Below are 16143 nucleotides of genomic sequence, written 5' to 3'. Positions count from 1 at the left end.
TATGCTTACAGAATATAAACTGTACTTTTGACCATTGAGCTCCTCCTCCAGAGGTTGCTAAGGGTTCCTTGAGCAATGAAGAGTTTCTTAAGCTGCGTATACACTAGTAGAATTTCATTCAACATTTTTCATTGTAAGAATGTTGTAAGCGCATTTGTTCATTTTTATAATTTTTAGAGGGGCAATGATGAGAAAATTTGAAGGAGCAGGATGGAAATTTTTGTGTATTTGGTTTTTGTTCAGCAAAATCCATTAATTCTAAAATCAAATGTTAAAAGCAAACAAAATCTTTCAAACAACATTCAAATGTTCTGAGAATTTTCATTTTTAAATTCTACTACTGTCCCAGTAACCACTGATATCAATAATCTTTTTATATGTGTAAGGGAGTGCAGATTTCCCACTGGTCAACAATGTAAGAGTGTCCCTTTTCCATTGACCATTAATATAAGGGGTCCTTCGTCCATTAGCCACCAATGTATGCAACCACTATACCAAGGATATGCAATTAGCGGACCTCCAGCTGTTGCAGAACTACAAGTCCTATGAGGCATAGCAAGACTCTGACAGCCACAAGCATGACACCCAGAGGCATGATGGGACTTGTAGTTTTGCAACAGCTGGAGGTCCGCTAATTGCATATCCCTGCACTATATCAATTACCAATATAAGAAGACACTGACCACCAATGTAAGGGGGGCACTAAGATTTTCACTGTTAGTGTTAAAAGAGAAGTATGGGATTTTTAAAAATGTTATATTCATACTTACCTAGGTGGATGGAGCATCAGACCGATGCTGCAGCTGTCCCCTGCCGTCTCTGCATTGAGAACCGAGCCACCAAACACGGCCGATGGCTCGGTTTTCACAGATCCCCGAGAGGAGAGCTGCTGAATGTCAGTCAGCGTCTCTCCTCTCAGCTTCTCCACGCTCACTGGAGCACTGAGCTGTGGAGGGGCGGGGAGAGGCTGTCTCTGCGGCTCGCTGAGTCGCTGAGACTAACATCAATCAAGGCAGCTGGCGGATCCAGACTTGGAAGTTGGGATGACGCTCTGCCTCGACTGATGGCAGTGACGTCAGCGGAGAGTGGACTTTAGACTGCTATCCGCTGCAAACGGGTCACAGGAGTGCAAAATGAATTGCACTCCTGTGACCCAGAGGAGAAGCCCAGCCTAAAAAGCTCAGGCTGGACTTCTCTTTTAATGTTGCCATTATGAATATTCATTTCATTGCATGATTGTCACTGAAACAATCTTTTCTTTTAGAGCAGTGTATAGAGTCTTATACAGCAGTGTATAGAGTGTTACAAAAAAATTCTGCTCTAGATGTCAAAATGTTCCGTGAACTAGAGATGTAGTAATTTAGCAGGGGTAACATGGCACTTGAAAATTATTTGAAGGGTTTCTTTGTGTTAGAAATGTTCAGAAAGGCTATTCTACAGTAACATATGATAACCAGTCAGGCCCAGGATGGTCTAACCTTTCCTCCCTTGGCTAATAAAAGTGCTTTAATTGTACGTTTTCTCCTTTAAATAGGCCCTCTTAACCTCTTATACCCTTGACACAAAAAAATTAAAGTAGGATCTCTCTAATGAAGACAATAGGGAAACCAAACACAGCATCTATGCCCAATTCTACAACATCAACTATGGCTGAACTTTCAATTTAATTTAAAGCAAACCTGAAATTTTCAAACTTCACACTAATCTGGAAACGTTGAAGAAAGAACTCCATCTCTCTGATCTCCAATGGAACTCTTGCAAAGTCCAGTGGAAATACCTACCATACCCTATGCACCTTACCTATGCATACCCTATATATGCATATCCTACGTATACTGTATATGTATAATGTATAAGAGGAAGGAACACGCATTCCCAGGTTAACTTGTGCCTGGATATTGGTCACTCAGGTACTGAGCCAAGCATAGTTAAGGACAGACGGGGCACGCATTTGTGCCCCACACCCAGGAGGATCAGGATTTTCATGGGGCTGGAGCACAGACTGGAGCTGTAGACAAGAACATGGCAAGTAAGCGAAGGCAACAGAGTGTTCCTCCAATGGAGCAGAGGGATTTTCTTTTTTCTACAGGTTTCTTTTAGAGCTTGTTTACACAAACGTTACCCTCTGAACTTGAAGATCAGTTTGTGCCGACAGCGGGCATTTGACAGGTGGGGAGAAGGAGCTATTTTGCCTCCTTACCGCCAGTTTTAACCACCACAGTGCAACAACTGCATGCATTGCACGCAGTTATGAGCAGTTGTGAAGTGGCCCCATTACCTCGAATGGGTCGTGTTGGGTGAGTAGTACTGCTCACTGAAAATGACAGGGAGATTTTGCTGCAATGCGATGTAAAGCATTGTGCCCACAGAATGTGTATACTTCCGACTGGCTGTCTTTGCAGCTGGGGTGGGGGTGTTGGTAAAAATGTGGTTCAACAGCCTGTTCCATCTGCCCCTTCCCTCCAAATTGCAAGTGTAAACTAAGCAGTTATAAACTTAGAGGGGTTGATTTACTAAAGGTAAATAGGCTGAATTTTTACTTTCAAAGATAATTTTCCTTTAGTGTAATGAATGTAGTGAAGCTCTGCTGCCTACCATCATCCAATCAAGTACAAGCAAAATTATTTTTTTTTTCCCTTGCACGTGGCTGGGTATTCTTTGTTAAGTGAATTATCAACACATTGACTAAGCTAAGGGAAAATTCCCTTTAAAAAATGAACAAACTATTTGCATTTAGTAAATCAGCTTCAAAGTACCATAACTTCCAAGAATGATCAGTTAAACACATTGCAGCTTTTTTTTCCACCTGTAGCTTTCCTTATCACATTTGCGTTCACTTTTTTGTAGGGGAGAGTTGCTTAATTGTTTTTTTTTTTTGGGGGGGGGGGGGGTATTCATTATATTAAATATAACCAATGCAACAATCTGAAAGATGAAAAGATTGATGTGATAATACAGTGCCTTGAAAACGTATTCATACCCCTTGAAATTTTCCACATTTTGTCATGTTACAACCAAATATGTAAATGTATTTTATTGGGATTTTATGTGATAGACCAACACAAAGTGGTACATAATTGTGAAGTGGAGGGAAAATGATAAATGGTTTTCAACATTTTTTACAAACAATTATGTGAAAAGTGTGGCGTGCATTTGTATTCAGTCAATACTTTGTAGAACCACCTTTTGCTTCAATTACAGCTGCAAGTCTTTTTGGGGATGTCTCTACCAGCTGTGCACATCTAGAGTGAAAATTTTGCCCATTATTCTTTGGAAAATAGCTCCAGCTCTGTCAGATTGGATGGAGAGCATCTGTGAACTGCAATTTTCAAGTCTTGCCACAGAGACTCAATTGGATTTAGGGCTGGACTTTCACCAGTGCCCAGCAGTGATGCCATAAGCTTGATGTTCGAGTTGAACGCAAGTTTGACTCAAACATCTGGTGTTCATCTATATATATATATATATATATATATATATATATATATATATATATATATAAAACTTCACAGGTGTATTAGACAGCACATGGTATACGTCCTAGTGCCAGCAATCAAGCCTTCCCAAAAGCCATATAAAAAGAAAGTCCAGGGATTGCTGCACTTAAAATGTATTAATTCCACATGTAATATATTACATACTTTTCATGTTGTTCCAAATAAGTTTCTGGTACAAAGCTTACACCCTTCGTCAGATGGGAACAAGATGTATACTGACATTATTCTCACTTAATTTTATATTGTTACATTTCACACCAGAAATCCATTAGGCATCAATTAACGAATTAATCAATACAACAATACAAATTATCATCATTATTTTCATCCTAGATTCCAGAGAGATGGCTCAACGAGATGTAATCACGCTCCAATCACATAGAAAAAGTTCCATTTATCCTAGTATTAAAACATACAAATCCATTAACAAATGTCCAGAAAAATATACATATTAAAAAAATATATAATAAATCAAAAATTATGCATTCAAATCATAATCTATATACAATAAACCTCATTTTAGTGATCTATAGAAATAAATGCAAGTCAAATCCAAGTTTAAACCACTAGGTTGTAAAATATCCAATCTATTTATCCATTGTACTTCCATTTTTTTTTTAAATTTAATTCACAATTACCCCCCGTTTGTTTAGGGGAACTGCATCAATGACCATATATTTTACTTGGGATACAGTATGTCCCATCTCAACATAATGTCTCGCCAATTGTAATTTTGTGAGTTTATCCCTTACAGTATACTTATGTGTGGCAATTCCAACTTATACTTTTTGTGTTGTTTCTCCCACATATAAATAGACACATGGACATTTTATAACATATATCACATAAGAAGACTGGCATGTATGATATCCTTTTATTTCAATTTTATTGCCTCTATGTGGATGTGTCAAAAACTTTCCCTTCATCATCGAATTACATTGTATACAACTTAAGCATGCATAAGATCCATGGTTTTGAGGTCCCAAAAAGGTTAAATTTTGAGTTTTTTTAGTCGAGATTGGTCAGATCTGACCAATCTGCTGTCTATGGTTCTGCCTTTCCGATCAGGGCCGGTGCTACCACTAGGCAAACTAGGCAGCCGCCTAGGGTGCACTGCTGCCTAGGGGTGCCCGGCCACTGATTTCCCTCTGCATCTGAATGCTTTGCGTCTGAATGCTTTTCAGTCTCAGGCTCCGTCTGTCCGAAAGTATAATTAGAGGCGCAGCGCAGCACAGCACTGGAGCCAGAGCTAGAGGAAGCAGAGCTGATACTTCCTGTATAGTGCCGCCTCCTGTCACATGGGCAGGGCAAAGGGGGTGGAGTCAGGGGTGGAGCCAATGGGTGTGGCAAAATGAGGTTTCGCCTAGGGTGACAAAAATCCTTGCACCAGCCCTGTTTCCGATAAAATGAAAACGGAGGATAATGAAATTCAGGGATTTGTGAAAAATTTTCTTTTAATATATGCCAGTGTTTTTTAATAATTTTATGTATTCGAAATGGAATCTGGATGGAATTGGGACACAAATTGTAATCTTTTAACCAGTTCTGGACCAGCCGCCGCAGTTATACTGCGGCAGGTTGGCTCGGCTGGGCGAAGCGTCATAGCTATACGTCGGGCACGCGTGCTCCTGAGGCAGCTGCGACGATCGGATTTGCTTCAGAACCGATCAGTCTCCAGGGCCAGGCCAATGATTTCTGGCCTGGACCCGGTGATCGGTTCTGGCGAATTAAATCCTTCCCCTGCCTGTAAGTGTAAACACAGGCAGGGGAAGTGATGTCATCTCCCCTCGTGGAACTCTTTTCCGTTCCAGAGAGAGGAGAGGAGACATCTCACAGTACATTGCACTAACACTACACCAACACCAGTACACATAGGTATACTTGTCACCCCCCGATCACCAGTTTTTTTGGTAGCGGTTGAAGCAGTTGCTGACAGTCAGGTGCTCTTTTTTCCTGTGAGTTTCACTAGTTGTACCACTAAATTTAGAGGCCAAAATGTCCAATCGAAGGTACACTAGTGAAGAGGCCTACACGTTTCTGAGCATGACAGGTGAGTGTGAAAAGGAAGTCACCCATCTGTCAGATTCAGGCTCAGAATACGAACCTGTAGACAGCAGCGGCACCCTGACAGATAGTTCTGACGATATAGTAGTGGTCTCTGCCAAGGTCAGAACCGCAGGGCTCTCATATGGAGCAGAGAGCCAGCACTAGTGCTGCTCATCCTTCTGGTGAACTAGCAAGCACCAGCGGGCTAGTACATCCTGGTTGTACATCCAGCACTGCAGTAACACTTGGTGACGTGGCGAGTCCCATAAGTGCAGTTCAAGCTAGTGAGGTGGCTAGCATCACCAAAAGGACAAAGACAGGCCCGTCGAGCCCATAGTGCCCTTCCTGCTGCATTTGCCAATCCGAATTGGGAGCCCACCACTTCTGCAGCACCTGTACTTCCCCCATTCACTGGCCAACCTGGAATTCAGGTGGAAACAGTTGATTTTACGTTCGCTGTTTTTCACAGAAGATCTCTATAGATCTGTTGTGGACCAAAGCATTTTGTATGCTGGTCAATTTATTGCCGCTAATCCCCAGTTGATCCTTGCCAGAGATTGGAAACCTATTACGGTTTCTGAATTTAAGACCTTCCTGGGCCTATCCCTCCTCATGGGCATAGTTAAAAAAAAAAAGTGAGTTGTGGTGATATTGGTCCACTGACCCAATTCACCATATGCCTGTGTTCTCTGCCTCTATGACAGGACACGATACGAGCAGATCTTGCGGTTCATGCATTTCAATGACAATGAACTCTGTCGTCCTCGGGGTGACCCTGGATTTGATCCGCTCCACAAAATTCGGCCCCTCCTAAACCACTTCAACCAACAGTTTGCAGCCGTGTTTACTCCGGATCAAGTTATCTGTGTTGACGAATCCCTGATTAAGTTTTCTGGCCGCTTGTCTATCAAACAAAACTTCCCCGCAAGCTTGCCAGATATGGGGTCAAGATGTATAAGCTCTGTGACAGGGCAACAGGCTATACATACAGTTTTATGGTTTACAAGGGAAGAGACGTGTGGAGCCCGAGAACTGCCCAGACTACATAGGGAGCGCTGGTAAGATTGTGTGGGACTTTTTGTCACCCTTATTCAGAAAGGGGTACCACTTCTACATGAACAATTATTACACAATTATTGCCACTTTTTAGTCATCTTTTTGATTGTGGAATTGGCGCATGTGGCACCGTGCGATCTAAATTGTCACTAAATATGCCATGGACATATGTGAAATTACACCCCAAAATACATGTTTTCATTTAGGGGGGTTTTGTGCTATCTTGACATTGCAACTGTGATAGGTAGTGAGGAGTAAAATCACAATTGTATGCCTTTAGAAAGCCTGATTGGGTTTTGGGGTCCTGTACACGGCTAGGCTAATGTTGCACCCACATATGCAAACACCTTTGTTAAAGTGGTTGAAGAATCTTTGATTTTTAACAATGTTTTATTCAATGAAAATTTTAAATGTTGGTTTAGATTTTTGGACGATGTGTTTGCGATATGAGAGGGCAACTTAAACACTTTATCATTATTAATTATTTGATACCTGGTCTGGAGTTTAATATGACTTATAGTCAAGAAAAAAATGCCCCTCTTGGATACATGTATTAGTAAGGTAAATGGGAGACTTAGTAGTGATTTATACACAAAACTGACCGATCGTAATCAACTTTTGCATTTCAATCGTTTCCACCCACCTGGGGTATTCAAATCAATTCCCAAGAGTCAGCTAATTAGGGTAAATAGAATTGTTACTAATGGTGAAGATCGAGTTAAACGTTTAGATGAAATGGAAAATAAACTTGGTCAGAGGGGTATTAATTAATACATTTTAAGTGCAGCAATCCCTGTACTTTTTTTTCTCTCTCTCTCTCTCTATATATATCTATATATATATATATAATCCAATGTTGTCCTAAATGACTGATGGTCATCGAATCAAATCGAATCCACCTGTGTGTAATCAAGTCTCTGTATAAATGCACCTGTTCTGTGATAGTCTCAGGGTTCTGTTGAAAGCGCAGAGAGCATCATGAAGACCAAGGAACACACCAGGCAGGTCCGTAATACTGTTGTGGAGAAGTTTAAAGCCGGATTTGGATACAAAAAGATTTCCCAAGCTTTAAACATCCCAAGGAGCACTGTGCATGCGATCATTTTGAAATGGAAGGAGTATCAGACCACTGCAAATCTACCAAGACCTGGCTGTCCCTCTTAATTTTCAGCTCAGACAAGGAGAAGACTGATCAGAGATGCAGCCAAGAGGCCCATGATCACTCTGGATGAACTGCAGAGAACTACAGCTGAGGTGGAAGAGTCTGTCCGTAGGACAACAATCAGTCGTACACTGCACAAATCTGGCCTTTATGGAAGAGTGGCAAGAAGAAAGCCATTTCTCAAAGATATCCATAAAAAGTCTCGTCTAAAGTTTGCCACAAGCCACCTGGGGACACACCAACATGTGGAAGAAGGTGCTCTGGTCCGATTAAACCAAAATCGAACTTTTTGGCCACAATGCAAAACGATATGTTTGGCGTAAAAGCAACACAGCTCATCACACTCAACACACCATCCCCACTGTCAAACATGGTGGTGGCAGCATCATGGTTTGGGCCTGCTTTTCTTCAGCAGGGACAGGGAAGATGGTTAAAATTGAGGGGAAGATGGATGCAGCCAAATACAGGACCATTCTGGATGAAAACCTGTTGGAGTCTGCAAAAGACCTGAAACTGGGACGGAGATTTATCTTCCAACAAGACAATGATCCCAAACATACAGCAAAATCTACAAAGGAATGGTTCACAAATAAACGTATCCAGGTGTTAGAATGGCCAAGTCAAAGTCCAGACCTGAATCCAATCGAGAATCTGTGGAAAGAGCTGAAAACTGCTGTTCACAAACACTCTCCATCCAACCTCACTGAGCTCGAGCTGTTTTGCAAGGAATAATGGGCAAGAATTTCAGTCTCTCGATGTGCAAAACTGATAGAGACATACCCCAAGCGACTTGCAGCTGTAATCGCAGCAAAAGGTGGCTCTACAAAGTATTAACGCAAGGGGGCCGAATAATTTTGCACGCCCCACTTTTCATTTTTTTATTAGTTAAAAAAGTTTAAAAAATCCAAAAGATTTCGTTCCATTTCACAATTGTGTCCCACTTGTTGGTGATTCTTCACAAAAAATAAACATTTTATACCTTTATGTTTAAAGCCTGAAATGTGGCAAAAGGTTGAAAAGTTCAAGGGGGCCGAATACTTTCGCAAGCCACTGTATATATACACTCTGCATTCAGTGTAGAGTATATATACAGTCCATTTGGTGGTGTACAGTATATAATGCACTTGAGGCGGTGTGTGTGTGTGTGTGTGTGTGTGTGTGTGTGTGTGTGTATATATATATATATATATATATATATATATATATATATATATATATATATATATACATACATACACACACACACACACACACACACACACACACACAGGGCTTTTTTTGCTCAGAAAAAAGGTGCAGGAACTCATCCCCCTCTTAGGTCACGCCCCTACCCGCCCCATAAAACTGCCCCCTCCAATGTCACACCCCTAAAACCACCCAGTCCAGCAAGAGACAGTCCAGTCCAGCAAGAGACAGTCCAGTCCAGCAACAGTTAACTGGGTTACTGGGTCTTGAGGATGGACCACTGGCCAGAACTTGCTCAATATGCAATTAAACTACTGGCCTGTCCTGCATTCAGTGCTGCCGGAGGGTTTGTAATGGATCAAAGAGTGCACCTATCCACAGACTCCGTGGATAGGCTCACATTTATAAAAATGAATCGGTCCTGGATCAGCAGCTATAAAGCCCCTGATGCTGATGTAACTGATTGAATTTGCTATGGATCTGGAATCCCTTTAAGACTGCCTATGCTGCCTATCCTATTCCTCCTGAATCTTGTTGATGCTAGCTTCCAAAAATATTTTTGGTTTAGGGCACCACCAACTCCCAAGGCCCAATGTTTCTGCCCCATTTAACAGGTGCATGTAATTACAATTTTTGAAATACTATTTAACAGCAGGGCCCATTCCTGCACCCAACAAGAGTAATTGTGAGGAGGAGTTACAGTGTTCTGGCACCACCAACACCTAAGGCCCAATTTTTCTGCAGAGTATATAGTGAAGTTCATATAGTATATATACTGCAGTTCAGAATATATAGTGCAGTCAGTGTAGTATATATAATTCAGCGCAGGGTATATAGTGCAGTGTACAGTATATAATATAGTGTATTGAAGTGGTTAAAGGGGAATGCTATGGCAGAATTAGGAAAAAAAGGCATGCCCCCCAGTCCATACCAGGCCCTTTGGGTCTGGCATAGATTTTAAGGGGAACTCCATGCAATTTAAAAAAAAAGGCATGGCCCCCCCCAAATCTATACCAGACCCTAATCCGAGCAAGCAGCCTGGCAGGCCAGGATAGGGGGGCAAGCGAGTGCTCCCCCTGAACCATACCAGGCCGCTTGCCCATAACATAGGGAGGGTGCTTTGGGGTCCCCCCCAAAGCACCTTGTCCCCATGTTAGTGGGGACAAGGGCCTCGTCCCCACAACCCTGGCCATTGGTTGTGTGGGTCTGCGGGCAGGAGACTTATCGGGATCTGGAAGCCCCCTTTAACAAGAGGGCCCCCAGATCCCACCCCCCTATGTGAATGGGTATGGGGTATTGTACCCCTACCCATTCACCAAAAAAAGTGTCAAAAAGTAAAAACCACAATACACAGCTTTTGACAAGTCCTTTATTTAAAAAATAAATAAATAAAAGTGTCCCGCTATGTCCATCCACCGACTGCTGTCTCTTGGCTGTGACAGCTGTTATATAGGCAAGGGTGGGGCCACCCGATGACATAGAAGAGTGAACCGCCCCTTATGAGGTCATGTGCCATCAGAGGGGAGCAGGGTCATCTAGTTACGTCGGCGAGTTGCCCCGCCCTTGCTTATATAACAGCTGTCAAAGCCAGCAGTTGGCAGGAAGCCTCCCATCGAGGCAGAGCAATTTTAAATGACATTTTTTCCTTTGGAAATGTCATTTTGCTGTGGCACAGTAAAACACTTAAGAAAGATGCACCACTTTACAGGCATATTAAGGGGACCCTCCAGGCATATCTAAAGGAATATTTCATCTTTTTTGTTTCACTTTAAGTATTATTAAATTCACTGCTCCTGAGAAAACTGCAGTATTAAAAACTTTTTTTTGCATTGATACATGTCCTCTAGGGCAGTACCCGGGTCCCACTTTTTATGGCAATAACTTGCATATAAGCCATTAAAATGAACACTTGATTTTTCACGTTCGTATCCCATAGACTTTAACGGTGTTAACGCACAAATTTTTTGTCTGTTCGCATGTTTTGGGGTGAACCGAACTGGTGGGTGTTTGGCTCATCCCTAGTGACCATCAGTGACACCAATCTGTGCCCATCGGTGACACCATTCTGTGCTCTTCAGTGCTGCCTTTCAGTGCCTGTTCATCAATGCTGCCCATCCGTGCCATTCATCATTGTTCTTAAGTTCCACCTATCAGTGCTGCATATCAGTTCCGCCTAGCAATGCCCATCAGTGCAGCCTCATCATATTAGTGCCTCCTCATCAGTGCCACCTCATCAGTGCCCTTCAGTCCCGCCTCATCAGTGCCCATCAGTGCAGCCTCATCAGCGCATATCAGTGAAGGAGAAAAATTACTTATTTACAACATTTTCTGACAGAAACTAAGAAAAAAACTTTTTTTTCAAAATTCTAAATTTTTAGCAAAAAAAAAAAAAACAAACTGTGATGAAGAAATCTCTATTTGTGGAGAAAAAATGATGAAAAAGCTAATTTGGGTACAATGTTGTATGACCGCGCAATTGTCATTAAATGTGTGACAGAGCTGAAAGCTGAAAATTGGCCTGGGTAGGAAGGGGGTAAAAGTGCCCAGTAGGCAAGTGGTTAAAGATGGACAGTCCCTACAAATAAGGGACAGTTGGGGAGTTATGAAATGGCAACAGATAACAAAAATGTCATTAAAAAAAAATCACAATGTTTTCCAGGTACAAATAGTCATAACCCAGGTCTGTTTCTGAAAACTAGGGATGGCTGACTATGCACTGCACCTTTTTAGGGTCCATTTACAACACAGTGTATGCTTTGAGCACACCTAAATGCATGTGTTGACATGCATTTCTATACTGCGTTGCATTTTAAAATGTGCTGCTATAGCTACAGCTCACAGTACATTAGTGTGATGGACAACACTCCTTACATTTGTGGTCATTGGGAGGAATTTCCCCCTCTACAGAAAAGTAAAAAGATTATTGGTGTCAGTGGTCATTTATCTGAGAGGCAGAAATTGCTAATTCCTCAAGGCACCCCTAGCAACCTCTGGAGGTTCCTTCCTTGTTAGAAAAATGTTGTTTTATTCTTTCATACTACCCAGTTTTTGATCGTTTTTTCAGTTAAAAAAAGCAGAAGAAAAATTCATGAAAAAATGCATCCGTTTAAATTCTATGGAACTCTTCACAAAGTTCATTTGCGTTTTAAAAGTTCTGCTTGCTACATTTTTAGTGCATGGAAAAAAGTAGGGAATGTTCTATATTTTTTTTTTCCTGTGCAGGGCTGCACACATCAACATAATGCACAAGTGTGCTCCTATTGAAATACATTGCTTTACCAATGTTCAATGTTGATTGAGTTAATCAACTCATGCCAGCGCATTTGGTGTGAATGAAGTTACATTAGTCCCTTACAGCGACTAGTTTCCGTTATTCCAAAAGCAGCAAACCATGCATACAGATTTAATTTTAATATTATATTTTATATACAGTATATATAAAAATATTATATATATACACACACACACCTCACAAAAGTGAGTACACCCCTCACATTTTTTGTAAATATTTTATTCTATCTTTTCATGTGAAAACATTGAAGAAATGACACTACAATGTAAAGTAGTGAGTGTACAGCTTGTATAACAGTGTCAATTTGCTGTCCCCTCAAAATAACTCAACACAGCCATTAATGTCTAAACTGCTGGCAGCAAAATTGAGTACACCCCTAAGTGAAAATGTTCAAATTGGGCCCAATTAGCCATTTTCCCTCCCTGGTGTCATGTGACTCATTAGTGTTACAAGGTCTCAGGTGTGAATGGGGAGCAGGTGTGTTAAATTTGGTGTTATCGCTCTCACTCTCTCATACTAGTCACTGTAAGTTCAACATGGCACCTCATGGCAAAGAACTCTCTGAGAATCTGAAAAAAAGAATTGTTGCTCTACAGAAAGATGGCCTGGGCCAACCCTCAAATTTTGCACTCGCCTACTCGCATTTTGCAAGTGGAAAATGAGGGCTGGCGAGCGTGGGCTGCCTGGGATCGGGGGGGGGGCACCACCGGCAGGTGGGATTGAATAGGAGCCGTTCTCCCAGTGATCGCCCAGAGGAAGAGAGAAGAGAGAGTCGGCCGGATCAGAGCGTCGAGGAACATCGCTGTAACAGCTTTCATTTAAATTGCTGTGTGTTAACCGCACTCACTGTCACATACAGCCCCGCCTCCTGGCTTGGATACTTTGATAGACAGAACACCTGTCCAATCCCGGGACGTGTGACATATATCAAAGTCCCTAGGCCAGGAGGCGGGGCTGTATGTGATGGCGATCGCGGGGAACACGCGGCAATTGAAGTTAAAGCTGTTACAGCTATGTTCCTTGGCGCTCTGATGATCCGGCCAGCAATCCTCTTCCTCTCCTTCCCTGCACAGGTAGGCTGCATTGTCAGACACAGGTAGGCTGCATTGTTGGACACAGGTGAAGCGGCATTGATGGACACAGGTGAAGCGGCATTGATGGACACAGGTGAAGCGGCATTGATGGACACAGGTAGGCTGCATTGTTGGGCACAGGTGAAGCGGCATTGATGGATACAGGTAGGCTGCATTGTTGGGCACAGGTGAGGCTGCACTGATTAAGTTTTTGCTAATATTTATTTTTATAACTTAATTCTACATAAAACATTTAAGTGTCATTTCATGAGATAATTTATGTGGGCATGTTTAGGGGTGGAATTAGGGGCGGGGCCTTGAGGCCTGGTTAGTATCTCAGGACTTGAAATTTTGAGCCCTGGCCTAGGCTATAAGAAGATTGCCAAGACCCTGAAACTGAGCTGCAACACGGTGGCCAAGACCATACAGCGGTTTAACAGGACAGGTTCAACTCAGAACAGGCCTCGTCATGGTTGACCAAAGAAGTTGAGTGCACGTGCTCAGCATCATATCCAGAGCTTGTCTTTGGAAAATAGACGTATGAGTGCTGCCAGCATTGCTGCAGAGGTTGAAGGGGTGGGGGGGTCAGCCTGTCAGTGCTCAGACCATACGCCGCACACTGCATCAAATTGGTCTGTATGGCTGTCGTCCCAGAAGGAAGCCTCTTCCTAAGATGATGCACAAGAGGTTCGCAAACAGTTTGCTGAAGACAAGCAGACTAAGGACATGGATTACTGGAACCATGTCCTGTGGTCTGATGAGACCAAGATAAACTTTTTTCATTCAGATGGTGTCAAGCGTGTGTGGAGGCAACCAGGTGAGGAGTGCAAAAACAAGTGTGTCTTGCCTACAGTCAAGCATGGTGGTGGGAGTGTCATGGTCTGAGGCTGCATGAGTGCTGCCAGCACTGGGGAGATACACTTCATTGAGGGAACATGAATGCCAACATGTACCGTGACATACTGAAGCAGAGCATGATCCCCTCCCCTCAGAGACTGGGCCGCAGGGCAGTATTCCAACATGATAACGACCCAAACACACCTCCAAGACGACCACTGCCTTGCTAAATAAGCTGAGGGTAAAGGTGATGGACTAGCCAAACATGTCTCCAGACTAGACATGTGCACGATGAAAAAATTTGTTTTGTTTCGATTCGTTAATCTAGTAATTTCGTTTAGTTCAATTCGGTTGATTCGTTCAATTCGTATTCAGAATCTTGAATTTTTTAATTTTCCGATTTCTTTAGATTCAAAACGTTCAAAATCGATACATTTTCTAATTGGTCGAAGCGAAAATGTTATATTGTTTTCGATTTGAATGGAGCAAAGTGAACAAGCAAAAGAAAAATCTTCATCAATTTACAATGACTCACCTTTGGCTTAAGAAAAACAGTATTATTTTGAAATGGTACTCTAATAACACACAGTCTTTGATTTCAGCAATATGCGTAGTTAGAATTCGACTGGAGTTCAATGTAAAATTCAATTCGAATTTGAGTCCGAATTTCGTTACGTTATTCGGAGCATTCGGTAAAATTCATTTATATTGTAATAGTGAAGAGTTTGTCCGAATATCAATTCGGAACGAAACAAACCGCACGTCTACTCCAGACCTAAAACCTATTGAGCATCTGTGGGGCATCCTCAAACGGAAGGTGCAGGAGCACAAGGACTCTAGCATCCACCAGCTCCGCGATGTCGTTATGGAGGAGTGGAAGAGGACTCCAGTGGCAACCTGTGAAGCTCTGGTGAACTCCATGCCCAAGAGGGTTAAGGCAGTGCTGGAAAATAATGGTGGCCACACAAAATATTGACACTTTGGGCCCAGTTTGGACATTTTTACTTAGGGGTGTACTCACTTTTGTTGCCAGTGGTTTAGACATCAATGACTGTGTGTTGAGTTATTTTGAGGGGACAGCAAATTTACACTGTTATACAAGCTGTACACTCACTACTGTCATTTCTTCAGTGTTACATGAAAAGATATAATAAAATATTTACAAACATGTAAGGGGTGTACCCACTTTTGTGAGATACTGTGTATATATATATATATATATATATATATATATATATATATATATATATATATATATATATATATATACACACACACACACACACACACACACTTTTATAGATTGTATTATTTTATTATAAAGTTCAGTGTGCTGGGTTGCTGGGCTCTAGTTATTGCGCCCTTTGATCTGCAAATTATATCTGCTGTATGACATGTATCAATGCATGCCAGTGCATCTGGTGTAAATGGACCCCAAGCCTCATTCACACCTCAGCATTTTGTAGCTTGACGCTCCAAAACGCTGCAGCAGGAAAAAAATCAATTATTCTCTATGGAGATGGTTCACATCTCCACTACAAGACGCCTGAAGCCAAATGCCTGAAGCTCAAAAAACGTTCTGGAGCTTTTTTGTAGCTCAAATTAGGCAGATTTGCGCATTATTGGTGCGTTTTAATTCCCATAGAAATGAATGGAAATGCATTTTGTTGTGCGTTTTTCTGCTCAAATGAAAAAAAAAATTATAATTAAAGTGGTTGTAAACCCTGCTTTGTGATTTTTACACCTATAATAAGGCTTACCTGTAGGTAAAATGAATATCTTCTAAACCTGCATGGTTTAGGAAATATTCACCCTGCATGCAGCTGCTGACGTCAGCGGCACATGTGCTCTTAAGGTCCGGCTTACCGTGCCGGACCTTCAGAACTTCTTGCTGGAACCGAGGGATCCCGCGAGCATGCGTGGGAGTGGCCTTATTGCGGCTCTGGCCACTTACAGCGCTGTAGCCCGCAATTCTAGTGTGCAATTCATACTAGC

Source organism: Aquarana catesbeiana, linkage group LG09, assembly GCF_042186555.1.
Source record: "Aquarana catesbeiana isolate 2022-GZ linkage group LG09, ASM4218655v1, whole genome shotgun sequence".
Taxonomy (NCBI): domain Eukaryota; kingdom Metazoa; phylum Chordata; class Amphibia; order Anura; family Ranidae; genus Aquarana; species Aquarana catesbeiana.
The sequence above is the reverse complement of the archived record's forward strand: the minus strand, read 5'-3'. Positions refer to the sequence as shown.